The 21201-nt window shown below is 38.7% G+C and overlaps 1 protein-coding gene across 1 annotated transcript in view; it reads left to right on the top strand.

Moving 5' to 3' along the window:
* SLC13A1 (solute carrier family 13 member 1) overlaps nt 1-21201 on the top strand; it is a 53585-nt gene that overhangs the window by 3977 nt on the left and 28407 nt on the right. The gene's annotated exons all lie outside the window — the stretch shown is intronic.

The following is a 21201-nucleotide window of genomic DNA, read 5'->3' as shown; positions in this document are numbered from 1 at the left end:
AATGTTTGAATTATATTTCTGTGTATCCTATTTATTCTGGATAAATATGGATACATATGGATAGCAGAGTGATCAATTTATCTAACAGATACTTTTCACTGAAGCATACTGGCATGATTTGAGATATTACTGTCCTTATCTAACCTGCCTTTTTTTCACATATATTTGCGCCTCAGCTGTTGATTAAGTTCACACCACTATGCTCTCTTTTTCCACCAAGGATGTAATATATCATATTTTGCACTAGAGTAGCTGAGATGCAGGTGCTTGTCTGTCATTCCTACTGCTGAATAATAAAATCATGGCAGAGGAGCAAAGCAGATAGCTGCAAACACTCATGTCTTAACACATTATAGTGACACTAGGGAAGGATTTTTATTATAGCTGTCAAAAGGAGAAACCAAAGCCTTCAAGCAGCCATGTTCCCTGTCAGGGTCAAAGACCACATGGCCGATAGCCTGAGAGTCAGGACTGGCTCCACTTTAGGCAGCATGTTTTCTGTCTCTGCATGCCTGAACGCAGTTCAGCTAATACGATATGTTAGGGCAAGCTCAGAAGTTGTCTGTTTCATAACCTGCAACAAAGACCCTTAAAATCTATTCACAGCAGAAGATACCTAAAGAGCACCAAGGTCCAGCTGTAGCCGCCTTTTCTCACTGTATCTTCAGACTGCAATTGAACAGGGATATCCCAGCCCCCCAGTGGTCTCAACCCTTCTCGATAGTGAAAAAGAGGAAAAAAAAAAAAAGTGGAAGAGAAAGGGAAATATGGATCATCCTCTTTTCCTCAATAGACAGCGAGACTCCTTGCACTCCTCATGGTCACCAGAGTCCTTGCCTGGAAAAGCAAGGGTGGCAATGAAGGGCCCTGCCACTGCCAGTGAGGGTGTGCACATCTGTGCCATGCTGGGCTGTCTTGGAAGATCATCCAAGTCTTCATCTTTCTCTCTCAGAACCACTCTTTGGGGTTGTCTGCAAACTAAGGCAGGAGCCGCCACTTTGGCCACCCTCCAGAAATTCTGAGGGAGTGGGAGGAGGGAACCCTGCAGCTATACTGCATTTATTGTACCACGAGCACAAAGTGACAGAATTGGACCCCAGACTGTTTGAAACAGGCAGTTGAATTCTGAATGTAAAAATATGAAGTTTCATCTATCTTTTTATAACTGACTAGTGTTACAATTACAACATAGACAGCCTGCTTTTGCTTGTAGAGTTTTCATGGATGTGTACTTTTACAGCAAGAGTAGAGCGGTTGCATCAGGTTTCACTGATTTAGGTTTTCACAGAAGTTTTTGTGGGTTTGCTGGTTAGTTTTGAGGCCAGAATTTAGACCTCAATGGCTTATTTCTACCAATTTTTTTGGTCTAATTGTGATTAATAGATACCTACATTGATAGAAATTGTGGGGGGGTGTGGGGGGGTGTGTTTGTCTTGTTTTGGTATTTTTGTTTGTCCTAATTAGCACAAAAATGTCTTTATTGAATATATCAGGAAATTTAAAGTTTGCTCATGTTCTGACATAATTTGAACATGTTTCTGTTATAATTGCTTTTATAGCACTCTGAAGTTCAAGGGGGCAGAAAGGGCTTAGTGGTCATTGATTTTTGAGCTGAGCACGCTTCTGGCAAGAGATAAATGAGCTAAAGATTAACAGTCAGTTTTCTTAATTGTAACATCTGAAACTCTTCCCTGGATAAAATTTGTGTCTAAGAATTAAGAAAGACATATGTTTTTCCCTAATGAATTACTATCTTCTGTTTCTTATGAAACTCTTGGTTAACATATGAGCTAGTTACTTTTACCACCTTACCTTATCAGAAGGGTGAAGGACTCCTTCAGTAGGGTCATCGTTTTAATCTGGAATAGCCAAAGGTTTCACTTCAAAGATTCAGTCAGATTGCATGTTACTCATTAAGTAAAATCTGCACCTTGTCTAATCAGCAGTGTATGCGTCTGCTGCAAATCCAGGACTGGATTCAGCTGCTGTGCAATAAGACTCTTGTTCTAAAAGCTGTTTATGGTGAACCTGTCACTGTATCTGGAAATTACATAGTGATCGAAATTATAGCTCATGTGTTCCTCTGATATTGTAATATATTGGACCTCCTGTCTCAAAGTATTAGCACAGAGCTTCAACTGTAATATAATCTGTGCTCCCGCCCTTTGCACAGGAAGTCTAAATGGCACTGACAACAGAGGAGATGATGTCTGTTACTAGTGTTCTAAGTGAAATAATTTCATTATTATCATCCCATATTATTGTTCTAGTGTATTTGGTAGGAAGATGATCTTTTCTCTTTAAACACTAAGTCCAATGTTAAAAGATTACCTATTAGATACTTCTGTTAAGGAACTTAGTAACCTTGCTCTACTGGTAGTGCTGTGGTGGCACTCATTTCATACCAGATACTAATACAAGGCTCTCATATGGAAAGCGTCTCCAAATCAAAAAGTATTGTTGGAAATTGCTTCATGTGTATGGAAAGACTGCAGCTTTTTGACAGTACATAGAACATATCAGAGAACATAGAACATAGAACAGAGAACATATACTCTATTTACTGGTGTGCTACAGCACAGTGTGAAATTGTTTATTAAATGACGAACACATCTTATATACGAGATGACATTGGTTGTACAGGCCAGATGGTTTGGCCAAGACACTGAAATTATCACTTTTCCCCCCAAACCAGAAGTGTTACTGTGAAGACTATACAGATTTATGCCCCTCCCTTCTTCGGTGTGGTGCTTGACTACCTTTCAGGAATGCTGCTGCTCCAGTGCAGCCCACCAGTGCAGCTCCCAGCAAGAGCCACCCGGTCTGCTGACCTCACTGACTGCACCTGATCTTGCTTAGCTTGTTCAGTCCTAGCCAAGGTGGATAGGTCTGGACATCATGAGTCATTACCTAACTTTTCTAAAGTTCAGTTTTTGTAAGCTCACCAAAAGCACAAGCAGCCCAGAATTTACATCTGACATTTTAGCCAAAAAGCTGGAAGGATCAATGGTCGAGGGCCAAACCTTAAGACTCCTTCTGATGAAAAGAGCTGTACTTGCTCTCATCTAGATAAATTCAAATTAGAAATTAGAAAATGGAGGAATGGGAAAAAATTTTCTTCTTATATGTAGTAGCTCGGGAATGAGATTGGAAGACCTGTACAGGATACTTTTGTATAAATCTATGAAATCCTGCAAAAGTTTTAATAAGAAACCTCTAAAGAAGAAGATGAAATTCCTTTCTTCTTCCGAATTTATTTCTTATGGTGAATAATACATAAATAAATAAATGGGAAACCATAGCAGCTGTTTTTAAATGTTGGAAATCTTTCTGTCACCATCTATGTTGTTCAGTAGGAATGCATATGTTATGAAAAACAACATGCAAGCAGATTTTTCTTCAAGTTAAGCTTTTATTCTGAGAAAAGATCTGCCCCTACTGAAAAAGTAAGCACCACTATATTTGTTCTTTGAAAACAGACTCCGAGGGAGACTGCAGTGTCAGACTGCTCCCGGTTTTCCTGTTCGCTTGTTCTGAATGCGTCAGGCAGAGAAAACAAACACCATGCTGCACTGTTCAGGTCTACCTCCTTGCAGACTGTGGGCTGGCTCGCCTCATGTCATCTTGCATTTTAGGGACTGGGGAAGCAAGATGTCCTTCTCTCTCCCTCTCTATCCTTGGAAGCAGCAGGCACAGCAGCAGCATCTATGCTCTTCTGAACACAGTTTCTGAGAAGCAAATCAAGTGATGTCAGCTCTTTTGTCCAAAAAAACAAGGTATCATCCTGCTTCCTAACAGGCAGAAGTGGTTTGGCAGATGAATATCGAGCATTCTGTTGTTTTATCCTTTTTGTCCATGGGACTATATTGTCCACCTGGACGTCTGACTTTAAGCTTTGCCTGAGTTGAAGCTCACCTTGTTTCCCCTTTTGGAAGGGGTGTCTGTTTGCTGGTAAACAGCAGAAGTGAGGGATGACCTGATATGATTTGGAAATACTGTGAATTCCAAAATTTCAGAACATCCCCCTTCTACCCACAGACAAGGCATGACCTTCTAGTTAGTTTTCTTCCTGTTAGGTGACCCAATTGCTTAGAGCTGAGCTCAGTGCTTCAAAGCATTTGGCAAGTCCAATGCATAATTGAGAGCATCAGAAGTACCATTTGTGGTCCTTTGCAGATGGAAAAACTGCTTATTTGTTTAGGAAATAGAGGCTATAGTGCTTAACTTGTGATATTTCAGACACTTCCATGGCAACAGACTGTGAGAGAACAAAGCAGGACTTCTCCAGATCACATAACAGCTTGAAAACAGAATAGAGAATATTTTACATAGCAACACTGTGAATTTTCCTTTAACTTTTGAATTTTACCTCTGTTTGTTAATTGATGATTTAATCAGTAAAGTAACTGCTGTTCTACCAAGCACTTATGAGCAAATTGCCATTGATTTCTTTCAGTTGTCAGGCATCCCTTGTTACTGTAATGACAGGGGATGTGCCAGCACAATGTGGTGCCTCTCTCCCCCTCTGCCCAGGGATAATACACACTGTCCGGCAGATGCTCTGAAATGATAACTCTATTTAAGGGACAGCATCAGTTAGACGTGATGGACTGGTTCAAAGGCATGGGAATTTTTCCATCTTCTTTTGTGGGCTTCAGATTTGGCCTGATCTTAGAAATGTGGCATAGCCCATTCATTGCACAGTTTACCAAATAAGAGGTTGCAAGGCATGTGGCTGACTGAAGGGATTGTGAACCTCCTGTGTTTAAAGGTAAACCGTTTTTGTTTCCAGGCTGAATTAGATCTGGTCACTGGGATTTTAATCCCCTCACCAGAGTCAGGGAGAGGGAGAGACTTCTTTACCCCTTGTGTCCTTGTGTTATGAGCATCGCTTGCTCCATTTCCTTTGGCTGGCTCATGCAGATAGTGCCAGAGAGGGCTGCAGTGCCCATGTATCAACGGGCTTTTTGTTAGGCTGACACATACTGCAGGAAAAGGGAGGGTTATTAAATGAAGTGCCGATGTAGAAACAAATGCACACTGCTTCATTAACACTATCTTCTCTCATACATCTCTAGTAAACAAATCAGAAATTATTTTTGCAATACAAAAAGCACCAAAGGCATCTTCAGGCAAATGGCAGCAGATGAGTCAATTATGATGCAAGTAACTGGTTAAATAGCTCCATAAGTGAAGCTTTTTAAAAACTTTAACTTCAATTAAGTTTATTGTTAGAAGTGTACCACTTAGATGAACTAATTATTCTTGAAGAGTATTTCTGTCATGTCTCTGACAGCATAGCTTTCACTCTCAGCAGAACAAGTAGTCAGTGAGATTTGGTCATTTTTTAGCAGACAAAATAGGAACTGTCAGATTTCAGTGACTTTTTATTTCTGAAATGAATGAAGTGCTCACCAGCCATGTTAGCCAAATAATTTTTCAGTTTTTCTCTCATTCAGTGACTGCAAACTAATTGAGCAGGTTAACTGTCGGACATTTCAGCTCTATGACATCATTCTGTACATGCTCCTGCTCAATCCTTGAATAGCCTTGCCCCAGCAGACTGCCACAACCCTTTTCTAAGGCAGATTTAGGAGTAAATAAAAGAGCTTGTTGCTCCTCAAAAGCTCTCTGTATAAGTATGTAATTTTATACTCAGCCTTGAACAGCCTCAGTTTATACAGCAGGAGACACATGATAAGGAGCCGCGATTTTATTCCTGTTGCAGAAATCTGTAGTGCGATGTAATGTTTGGGCCAGCATGGAGGTAGGTGTCACTGACAGATGTTCACATATCAGGTGGTTTGATGTTCATCCCTTTGCATTATTATTATTTTGTATTGCTCTTCTGATTTACTCTGTATGAAGCAGAAGCTTGAGATAAAATGTTTTTTTCTTAGTTTTCTTTAGATCTTAAAATATTAAACTCCTAAATATAATTCTTCAAAGAGGAAGTTTGCAAGTACATCAGGAAGACTTGGAGTGGGGAGGCAAATTTACCTAGAGGTTAGAACTGGGGAAATTCATTCTTTCTGACTGTCATTTAGTCTACCAACAATCTACAACATGTCATTTACTGGTAAACCATCAGTCTCAAATTTTGGACATAGGTTTATGATACCTGCAATTGGAATTTAGACAAAGAGCTGAGGCCCTCAAACACCAGACTGGTTAATAAAAGCAGATGTTGTCCAATGCAGCAAACATGCCAGTTGAACTTAAACTTTCATAGACTGGAAGTTAACTTTGCTGAAAGCTAACCCCGCTAATGTGAAAGCACTCCTAATTACAAGCTACCTTCAAAACTTCAGACCTTCCTCTTTGTGTGCCTCAATTTCTGCTTCAGTAAAATGGTGAATCACTGAGACGTGCCAGGAGATGCTCAAGTAAATGATGCCATGCAACTGCAAAGTGTTTTATGCTTCTTTTGATAGCTGAACATCCACTTTTTCAGGTAGAGAATCTGAACCATTATTTCGTTTGTGCCAGTGAAGCAGCATTAGTTTAAAATAAATTGGAAAAGGAGAAGTTTTTATTTTAGATTAAATGGCACTTAGACCCTTGACGGGTGTCTTAATTTTCCTCTCACTTATTGTAGTGGCAAAGCAAGGTTTGTTTCACTGAAGTAAATGAAAAGAAACTTTTAATGTTATTTTGGTTGGTTTACTGCAGATTTTAATTTTTTTTCTCTTTCAAGATAAGTTTTCAAGTTAGAAGGAAACCAGACATTAAATTGCCAGTGCAATGTGTCCACAGTTTCAGTCTGAATCTTGTAGGCCAGACTGTAATATAAATAATTTAACACACTGATGAGGCTGATGAAAAAAAAAAAAAAAAGAAAAGCCCCAAAAAACATAAACCTTGATCATAATTTATTTAACTAAGTTACTTCAATTAATTTAGTAAATTATATCTTGTTCTGTAGTGGTATCTAATTTGAACATTTCTCTGAAGAGAAGAGGTTTTCCAGCTTGTTTTGCTGGTGAAAATTAAGTAGCTGGGAAAAAAGGATTCCCAGAATTCAAAGGAATCTGTAGCAAGTTGCATCTTTGTTTGTGTTTCAGTATAAAGTAATGTGAAAGTACTTAGAAGCCATGAATTCTGGTTGTTGGGATTTTTTTTACTGTCCTTTCCCCTAGCTTTTTTAACCTTCTCTTGAAAAGCAGAGCAAGCCTTGCTAGTTCTTTACAAAACTATAATTCTGTCTGCTTTTGTTTGTGCATGTTTGCATCCAGCTGCTCCTAAAATGCATCTGGGAAGGACAAGTGCCCTGACATTCAAATAATTGGCAAATACTGACATTTTATCCTCTTATCATTTACCATCTCATCATATTTTGCCCAATTATTGCATCAAGATGGTAAGAACCTAAAGTGAGATAATAAATTCATATTAATTCTCCTGTTGTCCATGCTTTCAGTTCATGCGGCAGTTTTCTTAACAGTTAATTTTGAGAACTACAGAAGGAAGGCAATTTTAGAGCAGAAAACCCACAATACTGTTGTAGTCCTATTAAGGAGCCTGGATCTTTTCAGCCATAAGCTAACTGCATAAAATCATGGAGTTTGGACTTAAACTGTAGTTGAAAACTAGACCCTCAATCAGTATTTATTCAGTTAAATATGTAGGTTACTTTACAGAAATTTGGGGAACCAGATACTGCTATAGAAGCCAATGGCTCAGCAAATCCACGCATGTTGCTGTCACTTAGAGGGAATTAGAAATGCTGCCTCTGCTTTGCCATTGCTATGCTCAGCCACATACTGAGCCATAGAGAAAGCTCATTGTGTCACCATCACTTATAAGAAATCTCATCATACTTTAGTCTATTCTCAGACCTTGAATAATTGTTTTTACTGTTTCCACCTAGCTCTCCCATGAACTTCCCTGAATATCTCCTCTCCTATCTAATTGGTTTTGGTGTTAGGAACAATTTTCATAATGTCAGATGTTCAGAACATTTTAATTTCTTCAATTTTCTCCCTGTGGTTTTCCTTGTCAGTTTAACTCCCTATGTTCAGTAAGTAACTCTAACAGAATCAGACCCTCAGACATTTAATGCACATTGGTTCCTTACAATTTGCTGAGAGGAGAGAAACTTTCTGACTTCTTAATTGTGTATGAACTGAAAAAAATGAGGAGAATCTCTGTAAACAGTCCTTTATTCAAAAGATTTTTAAAAGTTGCAAGTGGAAGAAGTGACATGCATTTAATGCCTTACTCTTTCTGCAGAAGTCCATCCTCCTCCTTCAACCACCCTTTGAGCAAGTAATCCTTCAAACCCAGTACATATTAAAACCTAGGGAAAATGATACTAATTTTTATATTTCATTATCTGAGGAATGAATGAAAATTAATAGGATATTTTTATACCTAGGTTAGATACAAATGACCCAGAGGGTTCCATTTCTTGTGAAGCCTGGAGACTTCCAACAAGTCGTTAAAGCTGAGTGCTTTGAACAGCCAGTTTTGAAAACTTCCCCCTTCCTCTTGAAGTAATACTGTTTGCCTAACTGTGACACAAATCTCACTGTGGTGAAATGAATTGAGCTGGAAGGACTGTGTCCTGTTAAGCAGAGAAAGAAACCATTTTAAAATACAGTTTTTCTGCAGGTCAGCCTGCCAGCAATTTACCAAGGAGCAGATAGAAAGGAAAGACAGCAGAGAGACAGAAATGATAAGATATAGAAAACACTGGAAAATCTCATTCTTCCTCTGAAAAAGCTGCTGCAGGTACTGTAAGCAAGGCACTGGTCAGAGGAAGTAAAGTTGAATATATGTAACACCTAGACCTGAATGAATCCCATGAATAGTCATTCACCTTCTAAATGAATTTGCTTTGATTGTATTCATGCATATTTTTTATTTGGTTTTGGTGCATATTCTAGTGAGCTTGCTGTAAATGGTAACTACCAGTTGATTAATATAAATTCCTTGGATATATGAATGGGCTTTAATAAAGTAAGGATAATTAACAAAAGAGACATAAACAAATATAAAGTACGTTCCCCCCACACACACACACACACCCCCTCACACCCCTAAAAACTCCCTTTTTTTTTCCTTTGGTGTATGGTAAGACACACAGAAATATGTATGAGTGAAGATTACTGAAAAGTTTTAACAAATAAATCTTTCCTGTTATGTACTAACACTACATTGTGTAGCCCATAAACAATTTTACCAAACCCTGCCTTAAGTGGTAAATATTATATACTTACAAAGGTTTGAAAGTTTACTACCATTCACATTCTACTGACCTTTACAGTAACAGAGCTTACAAGAAATTTTGAGTATCAAATATAGTTTGTGTTGCTGTGTCATAACTTTGAACTTTATACACACTTAACGTTACAAATACAGCACGTGCTTTCTGTCGAGTATGGTTTTACTGCAATGCATTGACAGCCTGTTGACTTGCTGTTCTCTGTAACAAACATTTGTCAAATCATGCTACAACAAACAATGGAGAACCACTGCAAAAAACAACCTTGGCAAAAAAATAATGTAAGTGGAAAATTAGTTAAAAATGAAGTGAATTAGTAGGAAATTAGGGAATCCTGTGTACAGACTTGAAACTCATCTAAGAAGAGCACAGCGTGCATATGCAGTTAGCTATAACTCACCAAGCTGCCTGAATTTGCCATAGCCACTGTGACACATTGATTACTAACTGTAAACCAGGTATGTTTAGCTATAGAGATTAGTCAATGTTAATTTGCATTCCTAATTATTCCCAATTATTATATTTATAGTTCCATTGCTTGCAGTATTGGTAACAGTCAGCATGCACTTAAGAAGAATGTTGTTTTGTAGCTTAGCTGATACCGATTGGGATTTTTTGGTTTTGTTTGGTTTTTTGTTTTTTGTTAGTTAAGGGATGGGCCTTAATTGCAATGGTCAGATCCACAATACCCCTGACCTTCTCTGCAGATCTGCAGCTGCCTTTCTCAACGTTCAGTGATGCAGTTCAAATTCAGGATAAAATACCAGGGCTTTTGCAGGTTGTTTGCAGGGGGTAGGGCAGATGTGTGTCACCCCTGTGTGCACAGGTGATGCACAGGCAGAGAGAGAGGGTCTTGTGCTTTCTGCCTGCACTATCGGGCTCCCCACGTCCCAGACTCGTGCTGCCTGTCCTCGCTGCAGACAGCCGTGTGCTCCAGGCTTTGGAGAGCTGGAGCAGGACCTCAGCCTTGGAGAAGGCAGCCAGGGCAGACTGCTGAGGTGACCAAAATGTGGCAATGAGGGCACAGCCCCGGTGATGCTTCCTGCTCACTATGCAAGCATCTTCCAGAGCTGAGACTGTATGTGGCCGGTCAAGAGAGAAGAGAGGTGAGGAAGATATTAACAGAGTTAATGGCTTTTGATGAGGCTGTTGACTGCACAGTTCCCTTTGCCTCCAAGGCTGAGCAGCAGGGTCTAACTAATGTTGTCCTGAGTGCTGGACACCAAAAAGCCATTTGGTCCACACAGCTGAGATCTTGAGCCAGACAGATTTGACATTTGGTTTATTAGTATGGATGTTTTCATGCTGATCCTTTAAATAGAAAATGTTTGGCTGCAGCCAACTGGAAATAAGGCAAAATGGGGAAAATTGCTCCCGAATGAGTAAGTGTGCTGAGGCTCCAGTCAGGTCCAAGAGCCATCAGGAAGAGACAGCAAGGGAACAGGTCATGGAGCTGGGCACCTGCAGCCCAGAGATGGGAACTGCTGTGAGGAGCAGGGAGCAGCTGGTCAGCCCCTGACAGGGCCAGGGGGAAGCCTCTCCAGATTAGGAAAAGCTGTGCAGAGTTTGTGATGGTCAGGAAGCTGCAAAACTAGCTAAACCAAGTCCAGAATAAAGGACTATGTTGGAGAGGGAGAGCTATGTATAAAAAAAAAGTATTTTTTATATATTTAAATTTATTAATGTCTTAAATAGCTGATTTTTTCAAATTTAAAATGTTAGCTGACTCACTTTATAATAAAGCCTCTTTGGTTTGGATTTTGTTTTGTTTTGTCTTTTAAAGCTTTCAAGCCACTCAGTTTCCTTTGAGGAGTGCTACAAGGAAGTGGTCTAGGGCAAAGCTGTGGACACCTTTCAGTCCCATCACCTAGCTGTGGTCAGCTATTCTCCAGCCCCAGATACTTGAACTTGAGCCTGGCTGAAGACCAAAGTTTTGTAACAGAGAATTTCTCTCCCTGGTTGCTCTGCAACCAGCAGCAGCAGGTTTCCTGTTGTTAAATCACCCTGACACTCTGCAAAGGAATGTGGAGGCACTGAACCTTGTGATTAGAGGAATTTGCACACCACTTGATTAGCCAGGAGAGAGTTTCCAGAATCTGACAGAAACTCTCATTAACCCCCAATTGTCATTTTTCAGGATACGTGGGGAAAGGGGTGTGTATCCGCATAAACATACAACATGTATATCCTATAAGGGAGAGTTGTCATAACCACTCAGCATACTTTGCTGTACTGGGTTGGCAGCGCTTATTGCCTGTGTGTAGCTAAAGCACAAGGATACTAAATGAAATGTTATCCCATTTGGTGGATGCTGTTAACACACACAGCAGAAATCTCTATGGCAAGCTGTCTCAGCCTCAGCACTCAGAAGAGACAGATACCGTTTTGAAATCCATAGGTCAGGCTACCATCGCTCCTCTGGACTGGGGCTGCAGAGTCAGCCTCTGCTCCCCAATAGCACCTGTGAGCAGGCAGGAGGAATTTGGCTGTTTGAGCAATGATCACTGTTAACCAACAGTTGCCCCTTCTGAGGGAAAAGCAGAAAGCCCAGCAGAGGTGTCCCGCAGAAAAAGCTGAGGTGCAGAATGAGCCAGCACTGAGCTGTGCCAATCTCAATACAGGAGATAGGAAAAAGGGACCGGTATTACCCCTGTCAGGGGGTCAGAGAGAGACTAAATAGTTGGTAGTGTCAGTCTGGCCTGGAGTACCACGGCTGGGAATGTAGTTCTTGTTTTTAAGAAGTACTTTCTTCATATTGAACAAGTAGTTGTGTATATAGTGAGATTAAAACTGTTGAGTCAGGTAGAAAACAACATTTTTTGTAAAATGTAAAATGTAAAAATGTAAAAAGGGAAGTTGACCAGGGATTGTAAGGGTGGTTTTGTTCCACAAAAGTTTCTGTGTCACACAACAGGAAAGGAGACAAAAGTTTAATTTCGTTGAAATGTTGACATTGGTTAAAAGTGTATACAACAGTTGTTCAAGACGTTCATTTAAGCTATCGCTGTTCAGTTTGTGTGTAAGAATCCAGCCCTTGAGAGCTCAGAGCTCCTGTGTCTTGCTACCCAGCAGCACACAGAAACATACTTTTTCCTGAAATATTTGCTTTTGCCTTCTTCATGAGTAAAGTTATAATTGCTCAGGATATATTTTAGAAAAAATGATGCCGTTCTGAAATAGAACAAAATTTTGGTTTTGTTTTGTTTTTTTTTTTAAATTGTTATTCCACTGTCTGGACAACTTATTTTTCAGGGGGGATCATGGGGGGCAGGGGAGGATGGGAATAGAACATAATCCAAGGTTTAATTTGGAAGAACCAGAAAGACAGGGAGCTTGCAGTGATGTCTGAAGCTCATTTCTGCAATCTGAACCTGTAAATCTTTTACAGAGCTATATATGTAAATTGGTTGATTGTTAATCATTGCAAAGATTAAGAGTAAAGGTAGTGACCTGAAGCCAAGTTAGAGGGTACAGTGATTAATGTCTCTCCATAACTCATTTCAGTAGGGAATTCCAGACTGCCATACTTTATATATTTTTGGAGTTGTATATTTCTCCTCCTTCTCCTTCATATTTTCTTGGGAATTGGAAATATATAGCTAATGAAGCCTTTCATATAAATGTAAAGAAATACTGTTGATTTGTAAAACATAAAAGACATATTTCTGACCTGTAAAGTATGTTTTGTGTCACTTTTCTTCCTGATTTACACACACTGGATCTGGTGATGTGACTTCACTCACCTAAGCAGATCCTTCAAGCAAGCAGCTCATTGGAGTGGGTCAGTAGAGCTTCCTCTTTTTAAGGCATGAGATGTTTCCAAAATTAAACTTCCCAGCTGGCATTGGCATTGGAAGGTGCTGATGGAAATGTAGCCTGGCTACCTGAATGTATTTATGTGCATTACTGCTACTGATACAGCAAGATCTAGAGCATGCTCATTCATTCCTGCCTCATATCTGCTGCACAAAGGTAATAGCAGACATGCTGTAAATCAGTCTCCTAAATTTTGTTGAAATCACTTATTGGAGAAGCTTTGCCCACCACTGATGTAAACTTGTGTGAGCCCATTGACCCCAGAGGCTGGAGGCTCAGCCTCACGTGACTGAGCTGGCAGAGAACTGGGCAGCTCCAGGGCTCTGTTGGGGGACAAATTGCATAATTCTGCTGGCTGCTCAATGAAAATTCATCATCAGGACTGAGAGGCTTCTGCAGAACGTTTTCAGTCGTTGGATGGGGGATGTTCAATAAAACAGCACTTTTCAGAAGTCCTAGCCCTGCTCCTTTTCTTACACTTAGCCATTTCTGTGGGAAATCCCTTAATGGCTTCTATTCTTTCTTCCATCATGGTCAGCTCCTGAGGGAATGTGAATATTTCCCCAGACTGCAGTGTAACAACATACTTGTTATTCATTAGGTGCCCACTGTGTACTGAGAAACCCTGTTGGGTTCAAAGGATGACACAGATAGGCTTTAAATGAACAATTGCTGAAGACCTGGAATGCACACACAGGTTAAAAAATACTCTTAAAATATCATAAGATCCTAAGTACAGGCTCAGAATTAATTCTAATAACAAAGTAATAGCATCTTTCTGTGGTTTTTATATATCCTCTTAGGTACAATTAAGAAGAATTCTGAATCTTTCCACAAAAATGTCATGGCCCTACAATATTAATTTACAGCTTGCTATGAACCTGAAATAAGTAATTATTTCAGAATAAGGGACAAGGGGATGGGTGCCAGCCAAACCTCATGATTACTGCTCCCTGATCTTTCAGGCTGTTAGAGTTCAACACTGATTCAAACTCAGTGGCAATTGGAAGAGCCTTAAAATCTGGTTCAGTGCATTTCTGGACCTGATCTCTGAACTTGGTCTATTTTGAAGAAAATATTAATTACTGGTTAATATATTTCTTTTCTATATTTTTTCTGTATTACTTTAATAAACACATTATAGGATTCAAATGGAGATTTATGGTGTGATTTTACATCAGAATTTTAGTTTTTAATCATTAAAATATGTTTTCCTTGAAATATATTTTTTCATTGAAATACATGTTTTCCTTCACTGTTGATTAAACAACATTGATACAAATACGCTCTCTTGTTATGAAACTGCACTTGTATCCCACAAGAAATGGATTTCTTGAAAGAAAAAAACGTTTGCGGCATGGCACATGAAGTTTCATGTTACTTATCTCATGACACATTAAGCGGATCACTCCCAAACTCAGTGAAACTTCCTGTAAAATAGTAAGTCACAGACACATAGACCCTTATTCATGCAGATTAATTTTGTGGATGTAAGAGAATTTACATTTGGTCAGTTTTTATCTCAGAAGCATGAATCTTTTCAAAAATAACTTCTCAGGTGATTTTTTTCCTGCCACTCTATTACTCCTTCAGACAATCCTTGTGATAATGCTGAAAAAAAAAATCTATGAAAATATATTCTTATCAAGCACAATTTACTCTTCAAAGTTGAGCTGCCTTCCTTTAACATGACAGCAGCAGGTTTTGCTGGGGCTGCAAGCCATGTCCTTTGACATGGACAGTGTAAACACTGGGAAAATGCAGAGGTAGATGCAGCACTGCATCTGTGTTTTGGACTATTAAGACATGTTATTAACCACATAGCTACCTTAATTTTCTGTGATTAATTTCAGTCAGTAGTAAAATAAGTACACGTGGACATGGGCGTGAAGACAAGAGCAGAGACGGTCTCCACCCACTCGTACCCTACCCCAGTGGAAACTGTGTGGCTGCAGCCTCCTCTCATTGCTGCAGTTTCAGCCTGAAATTTAAACTTCATTAACAGGAAAATTCTTCAATGCTGAATGCTGCTGGTGATACGTCATGTGTGCTAGTACCTTACTCTCTTGTTCAAGCAGCGACTTGCTCCACAAGCCTGGCCCATTTCACTGGGACCGCCTGACTTGGGGCATGCTATGAGCACACATTTACTACCAGCAAGGCACCCAGCCTCCTGGCAGCAGAGGAGACACTGCCAAGCCAAGCTTGTACAGTGTTTACTAGGTGTTGACACAGTTTGCACTGAATGAGTAAGCAGAGGAATATGTTCAGCTAGATCCAAGACTTCACAAGCCAATTTTATTGTGAGTTTGCTTGCTTCAGCATGGGGAGATGGGAGTAATTGTGTGGTTTGTTTTTCTGGTAGTTGTCATAGAAGATTTTTTTGACAGAGTTTAGAATACAAAGAATCCATGAGTAAATATATCTCTGTGTTTATTGTTCAAAACTCGTGAAAGGTTAGGAAGTCTTGATTAAGATAAACCCTTCTTTGATCTGGCTATGAAATATTCTCAGGACCTTATATATGACTGCCACAATTTTACTGTTGACGATAACCTGGTCACTTAAAGGGGGACAAGGGTGACTTGGATGACTGAAAATTAAAGGAAGGAATAAGGAAAATGAGACTGAATATTATCTAAAATATATGCCTGTCAGTGAGAGGAATCTGGATGAGCTCATCTAGCAGTTTGCTAAACTTTATAAAGACAAAAAGTATGTAAGAATACTGACAGAGAAGATATACCTCCAACCTCAAGCGTATTATGAAGTTTAACCTTTACACATAACTAACCATTATAAGATATATTTTTTCATGTGTTTTTACATGTGGACATTTATGAAAAACAGATACCATTTTGGAGAATAAAGTATTAATGTGAAGTTTTGGGCCAAGACAGGAAAACATCTGATAAAGAATTCAAAAAATCTGTACCAAAAAGAGAAAATGTAATTATGTTTCTATAGCTTGAATGCAGAGAGCGTATAATTAATATAACAGAAACCTGATCAGTAAAATGCCACCTGAGGGGGGAAAAAGAAAAGCATTTATTTTCTCACAAAGTTAAACATGATGACAGAATATTAAATAAATGTAAAGACTTTTAAAGTGTGTTAATAAAATGGAAATAAAAATGTCTTTTACTGAAAGGAAGAAAACTGTTAAAGTTACTAGTAACTATGAAATGAAAAAATAAGATTAAGTCTAGGAATGATCAGTTTAGATAAATTACACCACTGAGAAATTTTACGTAGTGACATTGATTAGTTAAATCTTCCTACGTATTTTTGACAAACTATCTTTATTCAATTTTGTGTTTCACCAGAACAAATTTAGTACTCTTTAGATTTATCCTCTGTGGTTTCCAAGGAAGTGGAAGTTGAATTTTGTTCGTAATATAAATCAAAGATAATAGCTAATGGGTTTGGCTGATGAACATCTTTCCTCAACAATAACACAACTGATCAAACATCTTAGACAAAAGCCAGCATGGTTGATGACATCAGCGTGTCATCAACACACAGACAACATCAATTGCAAAATATATAATCATACCACTTTTGATTAGCTGTCATCACCTGAAATAATTAAACAAAAAGCTCTTAAGCTAGCAAACAACTGATAAAATGATTTAAATATTTTCCCTTCTCATGTTGTTTCTTGGCAGACATCGTTATGGTACGATTGTCTCAAATTTTAGTTGATAGAAGACCATGTAAAATAGATTTTGTTGTCATGAAGGAAAGCCCCCTGCACACAAAGCCATATTTTATAGTGCCATTCTGGGCAGACTTTTTCTCCTGCTGCTTTTGCATTCTGTATGAGACTAAACATACAGAATGGTTTGGGTTGGAAGGGATCTCTAAAGATTATCTAGTCCACTCCCCTGCTGTGTGCAGGGACATTTTTCACTAGATCATATTGCTCAAAGCCCCATCCAACTTGACCTTGAACGTGTACTCTTCCGAAAATGAAAATCCTGATCTGGGAGTCATAGTGTGCAAATAATTTTAAATCAAAGTTCCCTCTCCAAAATGATAAAAATTCAAAGCATATTATGGTGTTTAATCAGGTGACATCTGCTTTTCTGTGCTCTATTTTCAGAAATGTATTTTGAAATTCACTGCCAAGCTTGTGTTTTTTTGTGAGTTTGTGGAATATTATTAGCAGTTCATGAAATTAAGAGGCTTACAAATCTATGTTTACTCTAGCGCCGTCTCTATCACCTTGTTATATAAGGAATGTACACATTCCAGTGGGAAGAAGTCTGAAAAGTCTGTGCTAAAATCTTCAGGAAAGAAAACTGGTCTGCCGTATAGCCACGCTGGTGTACACACAGACTCACCCAGGCTTTGAGAGGGTCTATTCTGGTAATAAGATTTGTCCGTGCAGATCCACTACAGGTTAAACGTTTTAGTGCACACAGCAGCATTGGATTCACACAACACCAACTACACAACAATCTTTCAACAAGAATAAATATGCAGGCCATATTTTAGGGAGGCAAAAAGTTGTTAAATGATGAATTAAGCCTATAAATGATCCAAGGTTGATGTTCTGGTTTCATGCCAGAGTCCCATGATGGCAAGCCAGAGGGAATGTCTCTTAGTGATATTATTGCTCATTCAGTCAGTGAGCAGGATATGCCAGAAGATGGTATGGTTTTGAAGGCTTTTTTTTTGTTTTTATCAGTATTTTATACTGATAATTGGTATGGGAATTTTGCCAGAATTTAGGAGCATGGATATCAGTTGCCCAAAGGTAGAATGTCTGCTGTCCTTAAAAAGATCACATTGAACATCCATGTACAGCAACTGAGGCATTCAGTGAAGCCTCTGGAATAAAGGTGGAGCAAAACATTAGGCAAAGTAGAAGCATGGAAGTTGTGGAAGCTGAGTAGCAGGTTCCTGAGACAGGTTTCCAGGATGGATTCTAGTATGTGGAATTGAATTCGCCCAGTTAATGTCATGCTGTGTCCAGGTAACACTCTCAGCAGAACTTATTTACTGTAGGTGCAGTATTGCATTAATGAAGCTAAATTGCTTCCAGTTCTGAAGTTACCTTGCTTACAGCTAGTTCAGAGGTGAAGAAAAGCATTATCAAGGAGTTGGTTGGGAGAAGCAGTTGCATGTAGTCTCAAGCAACTGGGCCTTTTCAAGTTTTCAGGGTGTGCTTCAGGTATGAGACCAGTATCCAAGCTCTTTGTTGGTTTAAAATCCCATTATTCATTTCATTTTGCATCTTTACAAGAAATTTATATGTAGTTTACATCTTAGAAATACTGCTTTGTGTCACTGGCCAGTGATTGCAGTGGGAAGACTCACAGGAATAGAGTACCCAGGGTGAATAGTGAGTATATTGGAGGAGCTCTGTGCTATCTAGTGTCATTTGAAGAGAAGATTCTGCTTCGGAAAGATAGAAGATTATATAGTAATTGCTGAAGCACTTGAATTGATTCAAAAAAAAAAAAAAAAGGCTGTAAGTGCAGGTCATCTTGAAAAATCATGGCACTAATGTGCTTCAGGCACAGTTGGTTTCTATTCAGTACTGAAAGGAATGATATAATGTGCTTAAAATGAATAGTGAACTTTTCAGTCTTTACAATTTTCAAAGTCAAGTCATTGGGTTTTCTTTCTTTTCAGTTTGTTTGCTTTTATGGAGTAAGGACTCTGGAAATTTATTCAACATGTCAAGTTCTGTCCATTCAGAAATAGTCTAAATGTAGGTATGAAATGTGTTTCTTCTTCTCTCATCACATGCTGAAAAGAGGCTTAATCTGTTTTCTGTGAGCTGCTTCTTCGTCAATAATCTCTTCAAAACAGCACTTTCCCAGCAGTTCTGTAGTTTAGAAAAAGAAATGCAAGGAAAATTGGAAAGAAAACATGGCTTGTAGTTTTTTTTAACTACCACTCTTCAGTAAATCAGGCCAAGATCATAGCAATACAACCTTCAAATTATTTCAGAAGCTTCCATCCTCACTCTGAAGATAAAGCTCACATATTTTTCAGAGTCTTGAATATCTCTCTCTCTGGTTTAAAGTCTTGCAGAATATGCAATATCTTGGGGAATTAGTGCTTATGATTTAATTTCCACGCTTTCTGTTTAGTAAATATTTATTCTCAGTGGCATATTTCAAAAGGTGACAATCAATGTTGGGTTCATACTAAAGATATTTAATTTTTCTCTGGTAATAAAAAACCCTTTGATCCCACCACTGGTAAAGTAATACACAAATAACATTAGAGATGTTTTCCATTTTTTGCAATGATGAGGAGGGAGTGAATAATAATTATTTAATAATAATAATAATAATAATAATGAAGTTTATAATTCTGATGCAATCTTGTTTATTGATGGGTACATGCTATAATCTGTTTGCTTAAACTCTAAGACCCAAGGAAAAGAGAGTTGTTTCTTTTCTCAGTGCTCCAGGTCTCTTGCAGCTATTCTTGACTTAAGATAGCTTCTTAAGACTTCTTCCCAAACAGGCAAAGGATGGAACACATCTGTCCTAGCACAGGCATCTAAAAGTTAGATATCTTGCTCCAGCCCATTTGCCTAGGGCTTTTTACAGTCAATGAAGAGAAACAATCATCTTTAGAGTGTAATTCACCTCACCCTGGTATAAACACCTCAGTTAAGCAGGGTGAAAGTACTTACATCACTCTGTAGATTGTGAAAAAAGATTGTGGTAACCAGTTTAGAGATGGATGTGTAAACCTAGAAGTGAATCTCACCACAGTGCTTACTCAGGCCATTCCTGGAGCTTTCTTCTCTGCCCACTACATGTTTTAGAACATGGTAGCTTCAGAAATCAAGCTGTCAACTTCTTATATAAAAAACATAATGTTGTTGATAATGCCTGTCAATTTGGCTATCAATAGGTATCCTCTTGAGGATCATTAATAAAATTTCATAGAAGTATAAATCCCTCAAATATCTTTGAGAAGCTGCTTTTATAACATTCCTTTGCCCTGATTGTTCTTCCACTGATGTCCTCCCTTTGGGCAGTACCTTACCCATCTTACAGCTCTTGTAGTGATATATAGTCTTTCTGTTACAGTAATTAGTCATATATTGGTGTAATGAATACTTTTGTGCTAGATTAGATGTGCTGCTCTAAAATGTTGCTTATCTCATTCTATAAAGGTATTCTGCTAATCCCATATGATCAACCTTTGACAAGGAAATACTGCTTTTTTTTTTTTTTTTTTTTTTTTTTTTTTTTTTTTTTTTTTTTTGTCCACATTTCCAGGGATCCTGCCCTGCTGAACAATGTACTAAAATTTGGCATGCTTTTGGCATTCCCAGGAAATATCATTTAACTGAAGTCTTCCTCTTAGTTTTGTGCAGTAGTATTACAATTGTATCTGTGATGGCCAAAAGATAAATGCATGGTAATGTAGAGAGTGATAATGTAATTTAGAAGTCCATTAACAAGGTGTGGTGGGGTGACCCAGTTCAGCAGCTAAGCACTACCCAGATACCACCTGCTCTGTCCCAAACATTACAGGGAGAGAATGGGAAGAGAAAAAGTGAGAAAACCTGTGGGTTGAGATAGTTTAAGTGAAAGAAAGTATAAGAAAAAAAACCCCAAAAAACAACCAACAAACACCAAAATAAAACAATTAACACAAAGACAATCACTGGCCACTTCCCACAAACAGACCAATGCCCAGTCAACTTCTGAGCGATGCCTCCCACCCCTAAACATCTCTCCCTCTTAGTTTTTATTGCTGAGCATGATTTTATAGGCATGAAATATCCCTTTGGTCAGTTTGGGTCAGCTGCCTTTGTGTGTCTCCTCCTGACTTCTTGAACACCCCCAATCTACTTGCTGGGAGGGCAAAGTGGGAAAGTCTTGTTGCTGTGCAAGGGTTGCTCAGCAATAACCAAAACACTGGTGTGTTATCTACACTTTTAGTCAGAAATCCAGAACATCACAAGATCCAAACAAGCACCATCCGGGCTGTTATGAACAAAATACATCCATCCACCCAGAGGCAGTGCAATCTTCATCCCTTCTTCCATATCATTTATGTCATGCTCAGATCTTATACTATCTAATACATCCCCATTAAGTACCACACTCCTTCCTGTCACATTATATATATGTATATATATATATATATATATATATATATATACAGATATCATT

The sequence above is a fragment of the Athene cunicularia genome, assembly GCF_003259725.1.
Source record: "Athene cunicularia isolate RWA chromosome 1 unlocalized genomic scaffold, athCun1 chr1_part2, whole genome shotgun sequence".
NCBI lineage: Eukaryota > Metazoa > Chordata > Aves > Strigiformes > Strigidae > Athene > Athene cunicularia.
The sequence above is the reverse complement of the archived record's forward strand: the minus strand, read 5'-3'. Positions and strand labels throughout refer to the sequence as shown.